The sequence below is a fragment of the Trachurus japonicus genome, chromosome 5, assembly GCF_045865225.1.
Source record: "Trachurus japonicus isolate A0001 chromosome 5, Traja_1.0".
Classification (NCBI taxonomy): Eukaryota; Metazoa; Chordata; class Actinopteri; order Carangiformes; family Carangidae; genus Trachurus; species Trachurus japonicus.
This window is the reverse complement of record NC_140911.1, coordinates 13,435,491-13,449,885: the sequence shown is the minus strand read 5'-3', so window position 1 is coordinate 13,449,885 and position 14,395 is coordinate 13,435,491. Positions and strand designations below refer to the sequence as shown.

The window sequence follows — 14,395 nt, the reverse complement described above, 5'->3', positions numbered from 1 at the left end:
GTACATGGAGCTGCACATTCACAGCCAATTGAAGTTTGGGGGGAAAAGAACAACACGCTGGTTTGGAACAGAACACTCACCATCTTAAAAACTTGATTGTATTCAGAGTCAAACATTATAAGGATTCACCAGGCAGGGGCTTGTGCTGTTCAAAAACATTGCTCTAATGATCAGAGGGAGGAAGAATAGCTGACTCTGGTAGCAGCAGCTACAAAGGAAAGCTTCTTGATCTTTGGCGAAATGATCCCGTTCGTTTTTGATTTGCACTGATACACACATTGTTAGAGCCTTGGTGCCTCATTTAAAAAAAAAAAAAAAAATCAACACAACATTTAGACCTCAGTTAAAACCTTTCTGTCAATTACGTCGTTAAAACTCTTTAAGAGTTGTTCTTTCTGCTACAATCTAACCCTGCCATAATTGATTATCTGTGCGATTTTTTTTTATTAATGTTAAAGGAAAAGCTGTTATGAGTTTATTACTAGCATTGTTATAAAATGAGGTAAGCGTTATGGTTTTACACAACACTCTTCAAATACAGTACTAAAAAGACGATGCTGGTTGAAGCTTAATGTTATTAGTTCTCATCATGGTAACAGTGACCTCATACCAATTTGTAATGACCACTGGCATTAAAAAAAAGCTGACAGCTGATTTTCCTGGTTCATGTTTGTATGTGTTTGGTCAAGACTTGTGACACATTTCCAGTTACCATAGATACCGTTTACTAATGGTAATATGACAACATAATGTACACAAACACTTTGGGTGGTATGTTACTCAAGTGGTTAGTCTTACCTCAATTTAGCTCCACATTATTTTTCCCTTTTTTTTTGCTTGCATTGAACTGTTGAAAGGGGAACCAAGTGTGTATCTATGTGGGTTAGTTAATATTACAAACAACATTTCAGTGTCATATAGGATCTGTTTCCCTATTTACCACTACATTATTTCACAAATATTCACTTGACTACTTGACTACAGTGTAATGCATGATGTACAACATAGTTTAATTTACTATAGGTGCATAACATTTAGCATGTTGACCTGTTGACCTGGTGCATGGCGTTCAACACAGTGGCCAAGTATTTAACATATTCAACATGATACACTGAGAAACAAAAAGATGGTACAAGATTTAACCACTGAAAAATATTTTAATACTTGATGAAACATGCTTGTTTCACTCATAGATTTGATATATACAGTAGGTTATATTTTTTTAAAGGATGGTGCAATCCTTCAATGTAATATTCACCTTCTTTTAAAAAGATTTAATAGTTGTGTCTGCTACTGGAAAACAGAAAAAATGCTATATCAATTGCCCACAAAGACAGAATGCAGCTCAAGGTATCATGATCTCTACTTCCTCTTCTTCTCTCGCTCATTTAGTGGTTCTTTACTGGTCATTATCTGTCTAGCTTCTCTAGAGGTCTCCTTCCTTTCATCACGTGTTGAATGCTATACAGACCCCAGCAGCGAGGGAAAAACACCGTATGAAAGCCATCCGTCCCCCTTTGGAAATCAAGAGGAGCTCCTATTCATTTGCTTAATTACCTAATTAACAGAAAGCTAATTACTTTGTTGTGTGCACGCGTACGTGTGGAGAGGCCGTTGCGTAACTGATAGTGATCCTCAATTAATTTGCAACTACACTTCATCAAGTCAGGGCCTTAATCCACGGGACACATCACCAGCGTGACATCGACAGAACAGGATAATAAATTCAGACACAGACACATGGCTGTTGGGTTCTGCTGAGCTCATAGATCCAGTATTGACACGCAGATCAAGCCACTGGGGAGTTAGAAAGCTTAGATTGTGTATTAGATTACCTTCATCACATTGTATTTGAATTTTTTTCATTAATAATGGCACACAATCATGTTTACAACCTCACAGTAATCCTATGAAAGACTGTAGGATTGACTCATTGTACAAGAAGAAAAATGCAAATCCAGTTAGGAACAGAATGGGAGTAATATACCATGAAAGATAAAAGCTCATTGTTTCATCACAGACGTACTTAAGACTGGATGAAAAAATATCAAAGTTAAATTCATCAAATGGTGAAATACATCCCCATGCTTGTTGTATTTTTTAGTTTTTTGTTCGCTATAAATTCATGTATAAATCCAACTCTTTGGCTTCATTGTTATCAGTTATCCTTGTGTTGTTTTGGTTCCTGGACCCTGAAACCATCAATGCATCTGCACATACAGTAGCATTGTTTTGGATTTGCCAAATTTGAACTGGAAAGGGTCACACACAAGTGTGCCTATTTTTTTTTATTATTGTTTGTGATGTAATAACTTGTTACTTGATTTTTTTTTTCCAAACACTTGCCCCAAAGACTTTAAACTTATAAAAAGGTTGGTTTCTATTTGTATTCATAGTCTGAATGTAACAGGAAATAGTATGTTGTGTTTTCCTGTCTGGTCTTGTTTTGTATAACTATTGTGTCATATGAATTAAGACATAGCAAACAATCAAGAAGGTTATTTATTTTAAAGTTCAATGGGACAGTTAGTGTAGCGTTGCTGTGGCAAGATCCTAGCGGAGCATGAACTTGTTTAAAGTTTAAATTTATGATGACACATTGAAAACATTTAAGGATGATGTGAAGACATGTCTGAAGCTTGATAAATATAAGACTTTCATGCCGGGTCATCAATCACACAAGAAGAATTGGAGAAGCAGTGCAAGTTCAGAGGACGTCAGCTTGAAAGGAAAACATTAAAGGGATGGATCAGGTTACTGGGGTTGTGTAAGGTCGCCCTGCATTATCAGTGTTACCGACAGTATTCAGATCAGTGCACTGCCAGTTTACAGAAGCAACCTTGTGCACCTGCACAGAAGCAGAGCAATGTGCTGCTGTGCACGGGGCACACACTTTAAAAAGATGCCCCTTTAGAACAATTAAATGTGTAAATGTCTGTGAATATTTTCAGAATAATCCAAACTGTCCCTTAAACTGATGCAGGTGGTGTAAACACGTTGAAATAACCACAATGCAGTGACTGTGATCTGTGATCATTGTTATCATTTGATTTTGGTGCATTGGGCACTGGTTCATGTGTAAAACAGAGTAAACAACAAAGTGTTAATAGGTTATGCTGAAAAATATCAGTTCATTTTGAAAATGAATTTTTGAAACCTATAAATAATTGTAGAAATGTCTTTTAGAAAATCTACTGTTGACAGTGATGTTTCTTTGAGATGTTGTGTTTCACAAAACACCAATTCACTGATGTATTAAGGACATTATATTTTGGTTTTAAAAAATTGTACATTACCACAAAATAGGATTTTAAATGTAAAGTCAAATAACCATAAATTCACATGCTAAGATAAAGTAGTTTAACTATATAGCCACATTTACTATGACTATGCATGCTCAGAAGGTGGCGCTCTCTACTAAGAAACAGTCTTCCTTCGAGGGTTCATCAGCACCAGTCCTCCCAGATGCAGCCATGATAAATGTAATATGGTTTATAGCGAAATGAGCTGTGCCTCTCAGACCTTGATCAAGGACAAAAAACGACTTAAAATATTTTCTCTTGGGACTAAATTAATGTTGCGTTACAATGAGTGTTAACTGGACTATTGAACTGGCCCATGATAATTCTCCTCTTCGGGGGCAAGTGACAAGAGATTTTAATTACTGTCATAATGTTTTTGTACTTTTTTTGTGACAGTCATGTTGAGGGGAAAACTGTTTATAAATCAGCATAACTTTTCAACGATAAAATAAATTCAAAAATCCAAACCAGAGGTTTTTAATAACTTGTTTTCCTTGAAAACATTATGAAGAGTTGGCCCACAGGTCAGATATAACCACACCAAACTGAAAGAACCTGTTCTCTGCTTATCTACACTGTCATCTTCAAGTTAAATCCTCACAGCTGAGATTAAAACATCTTTGATGATCATGTCAAAGCATTTCATCTTCTTTTCTTTTTCTTTTTTTTACAGAGAGGCTTTGGAGCAGTTATGACGATCCTCACATCAAAAAAGAAAGAAGAAGAAGACGAAAAAGAGGAAGGAGAAAAAATAATACAAGTTCATTCTGCCTCAGTTGTAATTAGTCAGCTTAGACATTTTTTGCTTTTCTGACAGCCCCCTCTCTCCTGTCACACTTTCGGCTAAAACTAATGCATATCATTACATTTCCCCATAGAAAGGACCCACTACTAAAGTGCTACTGAATTGTACTTGTGACCGTGATGTTTTCTGTGAAGGATCTGCAATGCAATGATCGTTGTTTACCCTAGCAGGTGGATATGACGTCACGGACTTGGAACATCAACAACAACAACATCCAAACCGCGAATCTTCTTTTTTTCTCCTCCTTTTTTTCTTTTATTTCGCCGTGTTAAAATCTAATAACAAACATTAAGAAAGGAGCTCGTGCCTCTCTCCTCTCCGATGCGAGACAGACCGGGAGGCAGCGAGTGTTGAAACTCCATATTTTTTTTATTTATTTTTTGCTCCCTTTTTCGACGCCCTCGGTAAGATTATCTCTTTCTCCTTGCAGTTAAGTTAGTTAGTTAGTTAGTTAGTCAGCCCCCCCCACCCCACCCCACACCACCACCACCACCACCCCACCTCCACCACCCCCAGCTCGCCATCCAACACCAAGGCGGGCGGAGTAATAGCCATTGTTGGTATTTACTGTGATTTGTTGTCGCGTTCTCTGTACACAACCTCGCGTGCACGGGTTCGTTATCTCATACTAAGCGAGTCGGTACGTTACCCTCCGCGTGCGCCTGTTTAGCTGCTGTTAAGCGCTTTTTCCCCCCCATTCCGGTAAGTTTCACTATTATCACAATGTTAACATTAGCTTTGTTGTATCGTATCTAACTCGCTGCTGCTGCTGCTGCTGCTGCTGTAGCCGCTGTTGTAGCTGTTGCTGCACTCAAACACACTCGCACACACGCAGAGTTTGTGTAGTGGGCTACGTACCTACGGGCTCGTGGTGCCGTTTTCCATTTACCAAGTAGCGAAATAAACAAATAAACAAACACCTGTGTTGTTGTCACGAAGGGTCGGTGCTAGCGCTGTTTAGTGAGGCTGTAGCGGTTGTTTGAAATGTGCGTTAACTACTTGTGGTGTATCCTCTACTTTCTTTCTTTCTGTCTTTTTTTTTTTTTTTTTTGGAAAGTTGGTTTCTAACTTTGTTGAGGCTACTCGCGTGAGACCCCGGGGGGAAATGCACCTTTAGGGGAGACAGCATTTTCCACAATTAAAAGCTAGGTGGTTATTTGTGTTGCACAGCGATAGCCAATGCGCAATTACAGTGATACCTGTTGAGGACAAAAAGTTTTTATTTATTTTTTAATTTTGAAAGTTTAACACCGTGAAAGGGAAGTTTGGAGTGCCGTGATTTCTTTGGAGTAAGACCAGGGAAGGAGCTTTTCCCCACGTGTTAGCTGTCCTCCAAACTCCGAGAGACCGGAGCAGAGGCTTCACAACTACACACAAACTGTTATTACTACTGTAACGTCGACTCTGTTAATATATCGGGGTAGCCTACCTTTATTTGTCATGTCCATCATTTGCGTTATTGAAGGCTTGTTGTTTTCGGCGTTGTTTGTCTGCTCAGCGGTATAAGCTACACACAATACATTTAAAGCGGATATTCACCTCACAGTCAACTTTTCATTAACAACAAAGGCTTTCGTAAATTAATTTCAAATTAAAGCTCTGACAACATTAAAAGCCACAACGAGACATTAAAACTTTTTAACATTGTGTTATATTTACTTGTATTTTTTTTCTTTTTTCTTTTATTGTGTGCTCAAAGTTTGAAGTTAGTGGTTCTACTGGGTCAGATATGGCGTGCAGGGTTACACATGGATAGCTAAGTAACTGTAAATAAGACGAAGAGCAGGTTATAATCACTATTATTTATTTGAGATGAGAAATTAACGATTACCTGTTGTTCTTACACTATGTTAATGAAGTTAATTGTTTATTATTTTACTAACACCCTAACACACTGTCCAAATGTAAAAAATAAATAAAATAAAATAGTTTCCTAAGTAAACAATATTCAAAAATACATAAGAAATGTCCCATGCCTTAGCTAGAATTTTACAACAGGTGTATTACAGACATGTGGACAGCATTAACTAACATGATAATACATTTTACTGTGCAGATTTTTACTGATATTTATAATAAACAAACATCTTATTAACTTTATTGACAGATTTATTACTAATGTGTATAGTCACGTGGAGTTAGTATTTTATATATTTTAAATGGAAGACATACAATTGTAGTAATGCAAGTGTATTGAGAGGAAGTACCATACATGTGAGAATGAAATTACCCTAATATTTTATACAGTAAATCGGCAGCTGGCAACAGCAGGACTAAAAAACCATCTGAAAATTTACAAAAGGGAAACTGCAGCTTTAACAACTATTGCTGGCAGTGCTCCCTCCTTCTTGGTCTTTGGATTAGTCATTGTCTGAGGGGAAAAAAACACTTTTTTGTAGGAGAAGTAAAGTAAACAGCCTCCAACAAGCGAACCTTGACAACCCAGATTAAGGAAAACATTGGAGATCAAACAGTGCTGCTGCTGGGCTGTTGTCATGAGCTGCCTGAGAGAGAGCTGCAGACTATTTGAACAGGCACTGGGGTTTGTGTGCTCACTTATGCAGAAATGGACCTTCGCAAATGCTGACCCAGGTTTTAAAACACAGGATGAACTTTCTTTGCAACTTTTCCAGGCTCGCTGTTTGACACGGCTATTACCTACAGACATTCAGCCTTCATCTGATCCTGATGGGAACAACCTAACACCGTCCCCCGCGTCTGTCTCTAGAAAGTAGAATGACTGTAGTTTCTCTGCCCCATACAACATCTGAATAAATTGAGTTGGCAGGGAGGAAAGTGAAAAAAGCTTGAAATTTGAGGAAGCGCAGCTGTGTGCATTGTAATAATGCAAGATCCTTAACGCACCAATCTGTGATTTTGTATTATTTGGAAAGCCCTTGTTTCTAGTTTGGCCTCGCCAGGCTCGGGCTAAGGCTCTCCTTTGTGGAGAGTTGAGGTTCAACTGGTAAGAAAGTAATCAGTCACTCATGCATTCAGTGTGAGGACTCCCATCCCTGAGTGGAGCGGCCCTCTCTTTCATCTGACGGCTCAGTATTTGTGAACACACATTGAAATACCCTGTGCAGGGTACGGAAGGGCTGTAAACTGACTGTGCACCCGTGCTTGCAGCTGAATGATAAGGAGAGTTATTTTCGGTCCAGTGTGGGAATAAGGTTCTGCATTTGCTGCATTTTTTTCCCCTTTCACATTTATTTGCCGGCTTCAGTCTTCATTTGATTTCAGATACAAGACGCCCTCAAACCAGTTGCTTGAAACAGTTTTGCACAAAGCAAGACAAGTGACAGATGAATAAAGGGAATTTTCTGGTAAATGAATTTGTCATGTGATTTTTGCATGTTTGATTCATACAACACAAAGGGGAAGAGTACTGGCAATATGAATATGAGGGCACCGCACTCATTAGTGCTGTATTACATGAATGGAAATGATAACAAAAGGCAGGCAGAACAATATTACCAGGGTAAAGGTTAGTGTGTCCCGGCCCCTGTGGCGTGCCCAGGCAGACGGTTCTCAATGCCAGGGAAGGCGATTGGTCAGAGAGTGGACAGCTTCAGGTGAGCTGTGTGGAGCTCCTCAGTCTCTACGGAGACTGCAAAATGCTCAGGACGGCCATTAACTCATGCAGTCATTAATTACTGTCTTCCACTGTCATCTGTCCTTAATAAAGGGAGGGATGCTGACGAAAAATGTCATACGTCTGCATGGGGAGAGAGGGAGCGTGCAATTACAATCAATTAACTCCAGTTACAAAATGAATTTACTGCTGGTGTTGTGTTTTAGGAACACACTGCAACACTGGAATACAGATTGTCCATGGCTGAAAAATATCAAAGAATCTGCTCTACCTGTCAAGTTGGTGTATGAAATTAATAATTAGTACGATGATTTTACATTGATGGAGTGTTTTTAATTAAATAAATAACCTGCTATACATAGTTTTGGATTAGACTGCATAACGTGTTGCAACAACTGCTACAATAACAATAGATTATCAACAGGCATTTTGTTCAGTCCCTCAGCATTGATTATACATGCACATCAAGAGTAAATTCACCTTATTTTACCTTGTTTTTGTATAGTTAAAAGTGTTTTTGTAAATGCTCCTCTGATACTTGAGAACTCAGCAGGAAAGAGATGATTGTACTGAGTGTGTTGCTGATGGTCTCTACTGAAAGGAGATAAAGAAAGGCTTGGAACAAAAGATAAAAAATTAAAGGGAGTTGGCATTGCACTGTGCTGTGGTTTGCAATGAGATTTGACACCTTCAGTAGAGAGTACAGTGAAATGCTGAAAGCTAATCACTTTTCACATTTCAACAAGATGTTGACATTGAGTTTCTTCCACCATCTGCGTGCAGACACAGTTAGTCACGTATTAATGAAAAAAAAATAAAACATGGATCTATAATGATTAGAAAATCAGTGAATTGATTTGTATTGCAGGTGGACTAAGTGCTAGTTTAATTTTTTTTCTCTATCTTTCCATCAGTTCAGATGTTTAGGATTAAGAACAACCTAATCACTGTGTTTTTATATGATTTACGGTTCCCGAGTGAGAGCAAGAGCATCTGAATATGCAGCAACTTAAAATTAGTTTCTTCGACAGCACAACACTGGTATGTTTTGGGAATGATGCAGGTAAGCTACAAACATTTTCGTCCCGACATGAGGGCTCAACCATATGCTGCAAGCTGTGCTCAGCTGCCAGGCGAAACCTTAGCACCTGTTTCCATCAGCTGTCCAGTCTGTATGTCAGTCTGCGTTTGTTTATGATCTGCCTTCGGTGGCCTGGTGGATGACATGGCTTTCGCTATTAGGGAATTTGAAATATGCATTGATGAATAAAACTGATGAGAAGGTTTTTTTTGTTTTTTCATTATTTTGACATAACCGAAGAAACATGTTGTTTTGTTTGTCTTTCCAGGGCAACATGGAAAGGAAGTGAAGTCGGTCTCTTTGGGAACAAGCTTCAACCACAAGTGAAAGTTGATTGCGTAGGACTGTAAGTAATTTTTCTCTCTATTTGAAATGAAGCATTCTCAAAGGTTTATGTGATTATACCAAAAAGATATCTATCTCCTTCATTTGACTAGACTACTGGGATGTCGATCCTGATTGTACTTATCATGTATAGTGAATACTTTTGCTTCCCGGTAATTTTGGAAAAGTCATACAAAGAGGTAAAATAATGTGGTGACTGCTAACTCTTATTGTGGTAAGCGTGCTGCAAAGGTGCTCTACAAATCACTGCATGCAGTATTTACCTGAAATAGACAAGCTATAACACATTTTTTGTGTATTTCAGTGACAAGTTGTGTGGTTTGATTTGTCAAACAGCGTGGTTGCATCTGTGATATATTTTGTCCTTGTGTATGCAGCTTTAGTTTTTAGTGGTGGCTCTTTCCTCCGTGCAGCTGTGGTGGTTGATCATGTTATCTATCCACTTCTTCTGTTTATGCCAAACAAATCAGTACAATGCTGCTGGAAGTCTTCACCAAAGTTTTTAGAGCTTAAAAACCATCCAACCATCCTGTTTTAGATGGTTGGAGCTTCAAAATAAAAGCTTTCATAATCTGCCTATAGGTTAAATCATTACTACACTTTATCAGTGTGAGAATTAGAGGAGCATGACTTACATTTACCAAATATGAAAACGTCACAAACTACTACTTAATCCCTGTTAAGTGTAGTAGACAGTGTGATGTAAAATAAGGTTGCTGGAGCAGATCTTTCGGGGCCTCATCCTTGACTTCTTGGCTGTGTTTTCAGTTGGCAGCCCCAGCCTAATAAGAAACATAACATGGCAGGGCCTGCTCTTCCATCATCATTGCTGGGTGGAAAGTTGGTGCGCTTTGATCATGTCTTTTGGGCGCATCACTCCAGCTTAGCCTGCTGCTCGCTATGTGATAAGCCATCAGAGTACTCAGATCTGAGCCGGCAGCTCCGTGGGCTTGAGGAGAGACAGGAGAGAGTAATGGAGATGAGGAGAGAGCAGCAATGCAAATTTTGTTGACAGACTGTTACTGCAGCTGTTCCCTTCGCCTTTGAATTCAACAATGTTACTGTCCCTCTCCATTCGTCTGTGAAGAAAAGGCCACGTTTCGTTTTGTAAGTCCTTTCTTGGTGGAACGGCACTGGTCCCCATGTTGTACATTTTTTGCCCTGTTGGTAATTAAAACACCGTTTTAATTAAAGGTGCATCCTAATTGCCTCAAAAACACGTGTGATTTAATCATTTTACAAACTGTTATGTTCAGATGTGCTCTTAACAGCGTTTAACTTTGAAGCTGAATGCTCCAGTTTCTCGCTAGCTTTCTTCTGTCTGTACAAAAAAAAAACACACATCATCCTGAACCCCCCATTATGAAAGGGTGCTCCTAATTGACGGGTTGTTGCTTGTTTATTTGATATATATTTACCAGCTGGGTGGTAATTGGGAAGCAGTAATTACCCAAGATGCAGTGCAGCGCTTCAGCACGGGTGCTACCACGCTGATGAGTCTGGAGCACAGATGAAAGTATGTAGGTAACTATTATCGTCCAAGCCGGCTGTTTAAACACTTGACAGCGGAGAGCAGAGATGGCTAATTGGGCCCGTGTCCCTTCTACAGTCTCATTGTTTACTGTGATGATGTACAGCGGGAAATCAAACGCGCGATGCTTTTATCTTTGTGCTTTTCTCGGTACAATTGTTACCTGTAGTCGTTAATAGCAACATTAAAAAAAAAAGAAAAAAAGGGCCAGTGCAGGTAAAGGTCTTGTGGATTTGGAGTCCCTTCTGATGTTGTATAGTTCCTTCACTGATAACAGCCTTGTTAACTGAGATTCATTACCTCTTCAGCCAGAGTCCCCTGGATATTGAGGGAGAGCGTTCTCAAACTGCTGGGTTTGCCACGGTGAAGTCATACTGATGGTTTGGTGAGCTATTCATGGAAGGTGGTGACGGTATCTTCCCTGACTCCTGATGATTCAGTTGACCTGAGACTGGGGTGGTGGGGGTGGTATTTGACTTTGTTTGCCGCTGAATTCCACTTTCACACCAACTCTCGCTTTCTCTCTGTCTCTCTCTCTCTACATATCTCCCTGTATCTCTCTGTCTCTCTATCACACAGACACTTTCTCTCACTCTCCAGCTCTCTCACTCATACAGAGATGCACACCTTGTTTGTGTGCACACTGCTGTTGTTTGATAGCCTGCTCTCCCAGTAGATCTTCAGACGTTGTTGTTGTTTGCCTGTATTGGATGGAGTGTGTGACTTGCATTCGCCCAGGCTCCTTGGAGGGAGTTTGTTTTTGTTCTTTCTGTTGTAAACAGGGTGGGGCTCCATTCCCAAACCACTCAGTTGGAGATGGTTATTTTCACAGGAGTTATTTTTTTGTTTATCATTTCGGTCAATAGATTAGCTTTGGATGGAACTATGTGTTTAAGCAGATAGCGTGGCTTATCATTTGCTGCATGTGCTGAGTAGATAAACACTTTGTCACCGTTTGTGTGATTAAGGAAGCACTCTGATTTGTTTTTGTTGATATTTATAACTTTGCACTGATACTTCATTTGCACTGTTCACGCCTTTTCTCTGTGATAACCCCAGAATTTTAATGTGAAAAAAAAAAAAAAAAAAAATCACATTACATTGTGTAACCTTGCAAAAACACTTGTACAGTTCATCATCATGTACAGTTGTTATGGTAACTTTTTAACAAGTAATTCTGAAAACTTTTTTCTACATATCAGTAACAGTAAAGTGCCTCATTAATTCATTCTTCTAAAATCACCATATTAATTTGGTCCAGGTAGGTGTAAAAGTAGATTCTGGACATTGTGGGGAAATAGTGCCCATGTTCACATTTATAAATAATGTAGTAGATAACATCTGTGACTTACAGTAAAGGCTTCATTATGGGCTTATGACATAATGCTCTGGTTGAATTTACTCATCAGCCCTTTGGCCAGGGAAAAAAAGATGCAGTTATTTTCAGCTGTTATTTTATCAGAAGCAATTTCATTAGTAAGATTTTAGTCAAATGCCAAAAGGCCACAATGAATTCAGATCCCATCAGTTTTGTTTGTTACAGCAAACTGGCTATACACATCCCTGGCTAGGAATAGCTGTGGCTAGGAATTGTCCTTCTCCAGCTCGGACTAGTTTGCTGTTAGCACGCACTGGTTAAAACGCAGCGGAGCACCAGTGACGTGACTACTGAAACTTCAAATTTGTGACGTAAATATTGGTATTTGTCTATTATGTGCAGCCCGCAGAGCATTTTGGGGCTCATGTTTATCAAGTAAGTGTTGAGATCCACAGAAAGATCCTTGTCAGGTGTGACACATCTGTGGCTTTCACATATTGGTTCAGCATCAGAGGCTGCGGATGTGTGTAAAGTCCCTTTTAGACGGGAGGCAACAGCCGCAGAGGCTGCCGCTGATCCTGCAAGTCTCACCAGAGTCGTCGAGCAGCAAGCACAGCGGTCTGCCCTGTGACGTGCCGTAAGCAGCGAGTTTGAAATGGTCAGCTGCAGAAGCTGGGAAAATCTCTGCTGCTCTGCGAGTGGAGAACGTGTCCCCCTGCTGTGCCAGTACTGCAAGGTTACTGTCAGGATCTCACCGGAATGAACAGAGGTGTAGGGAAGTGGCTGCGGGTGCTGTATTCGTGCGGCCGATCACTTGTCACCTGAACGCTATAATAAACAATCTACAGTATATGATCAGATAAGATGAAGTGTTTGGTTAATTTGCACGGCATGCGCCACAACACAGCAGAAGTTTTTGTTTCAGTAATGCACAGAGAATCAGTGGCAGACATGTTCACCTGATCTCAAAACCTTGAAACCCCTCACAAGTAAACCTGCTACATGGGTTGTTGTTGGCACCAGTGTAGTAATCTGTTCAACCATACATTTTACAGAAAGAAAACTGCACAAACTCAGTACTTAAGTGAGCTTCAAGATTTATGAAATCAAAATATATTTAGTTAATTTACCTCTAGTGCACATTTAATGGTTATAGGAGGTTCTGCAGCAGCATTTCGTTCAAGGAGCAAACTGGTATATTGCCTATTTTTATAAAAACAATATGTTTTACATCTCAACAGTAAGAACAACACACACACACACACACACACACACACACACACACACACACACACACACACACACACACACACACATTCTCTCTCTCTTTCTTTCTCTCTCTCTCTCACATACACACACACTGCTTGTCAGTATCAACAGGCACGTAGCTCATGTGTAAAACGTGACGCGCATAAAACGAGAGTGTTGACAGTTGTGGTGAAAAGACAATGGCAAAAAATTGTTGTTGTACTGCAGGATAGATCTCGTGTGATGAGCTTTTGCACAAACATCCACATGAGCCTGTGAATATCTGTTTCCTAAGCCAACACTTGCACCTAATCTGAACAGGGTAAGGCTAACTTAGCCTCGTGACCCCAGTGCTGCTCAACTTTTTCTTGTGAATGGGTGAGTGCACATTTATATTAGGGATGGAAATTTTATTTAATGTTTTTTGTGGCTTACAAGACATTTTTCTAAGTGACTACCCGTCTAAAAAAAGAACCAAGCTAGAGGCCAAGACAGAGACTGAGAGAAAGAGTGTATGAGTGTGTGTGAGCAAGAGGGAGAAACTAAACTGGAACTGAAACTTCATTCAGTACATATTTTGTTCCAGGTACTGGAGTAAAAAGCATGAGAAAAAGTCTAATTCTGTACTTTAGCAGTGATGTGAATAGATTGTTTCTGTGTGTTCGACGGTAGCAACCAGAGGTTAACTTCATGTCACCACTGGCTCACGAATGGCTCCGTCTATATTTAGCAAATATTTGAATTGTTATGGCTGAGATTTTTTTTTATTATTATATTTTTGATATTATTATATTTTTCATCCCATCTTTATATTATTTTAATTTATTTTTTTAACATTTGACATTTCTCCAGTATTTTTCCTGCAACATGTGCAGAAATCTAGGCGTAAGAGAGTGATGCTGACAGGTGACATCAAAGTGCCTTCTTCTGCATCACGCACATCACGCTGCACCAGAGTTGCTTTCCTCCCTGCTTCACTACACCGGTAGCCACTTGCTGTTTACGGCATTGTGTTGTAAATTTACTACACCTGTTGTAAACACTCTTAAGTACAGTGTGGTTTGAGCAATCAGCTGTTCTGAGTTATTGGATATTTTTCTAAAAGCTTTTTCATGTTGCGTATATGGAGTGTATGATGTACAAGCTTTTAATGTGTTGACCAATCAATTC

General features: G+C 39.5%; 1 protein-coding gene across 17 annotated transcripts in view; it reads left to right on the top strand.

The window, feature by feature from the left end:
• The first annotated feature begins 4,176 nt into the window (after positions 1-4,176).
• Positions 4,177-14,395, top strand: part of foxp1b (forkhead box P1b) — a 149,116-nt gene continuing 138,897 nt past the window's right edge. For 3 of the 17 annotated variants that reach the window (XM_085776425.1, XM_085776419.1, XM_085776411.1), the window contains exons 1-2: positions 4,177-4,511; positions 9,052-9,129. The gene's annotated coding sequence lies outside the window, so the exon portion shown is untranslated. Of the gene's footprint in view, positions 4,810-9,051; positions 9,130-14,395 lie in introns of those variants that run through there. The other 14 variants (XM_085776415.1, XM_085776408.1, XM_085776424.1 and 11 more) reach the window with 11 other exon arrangements.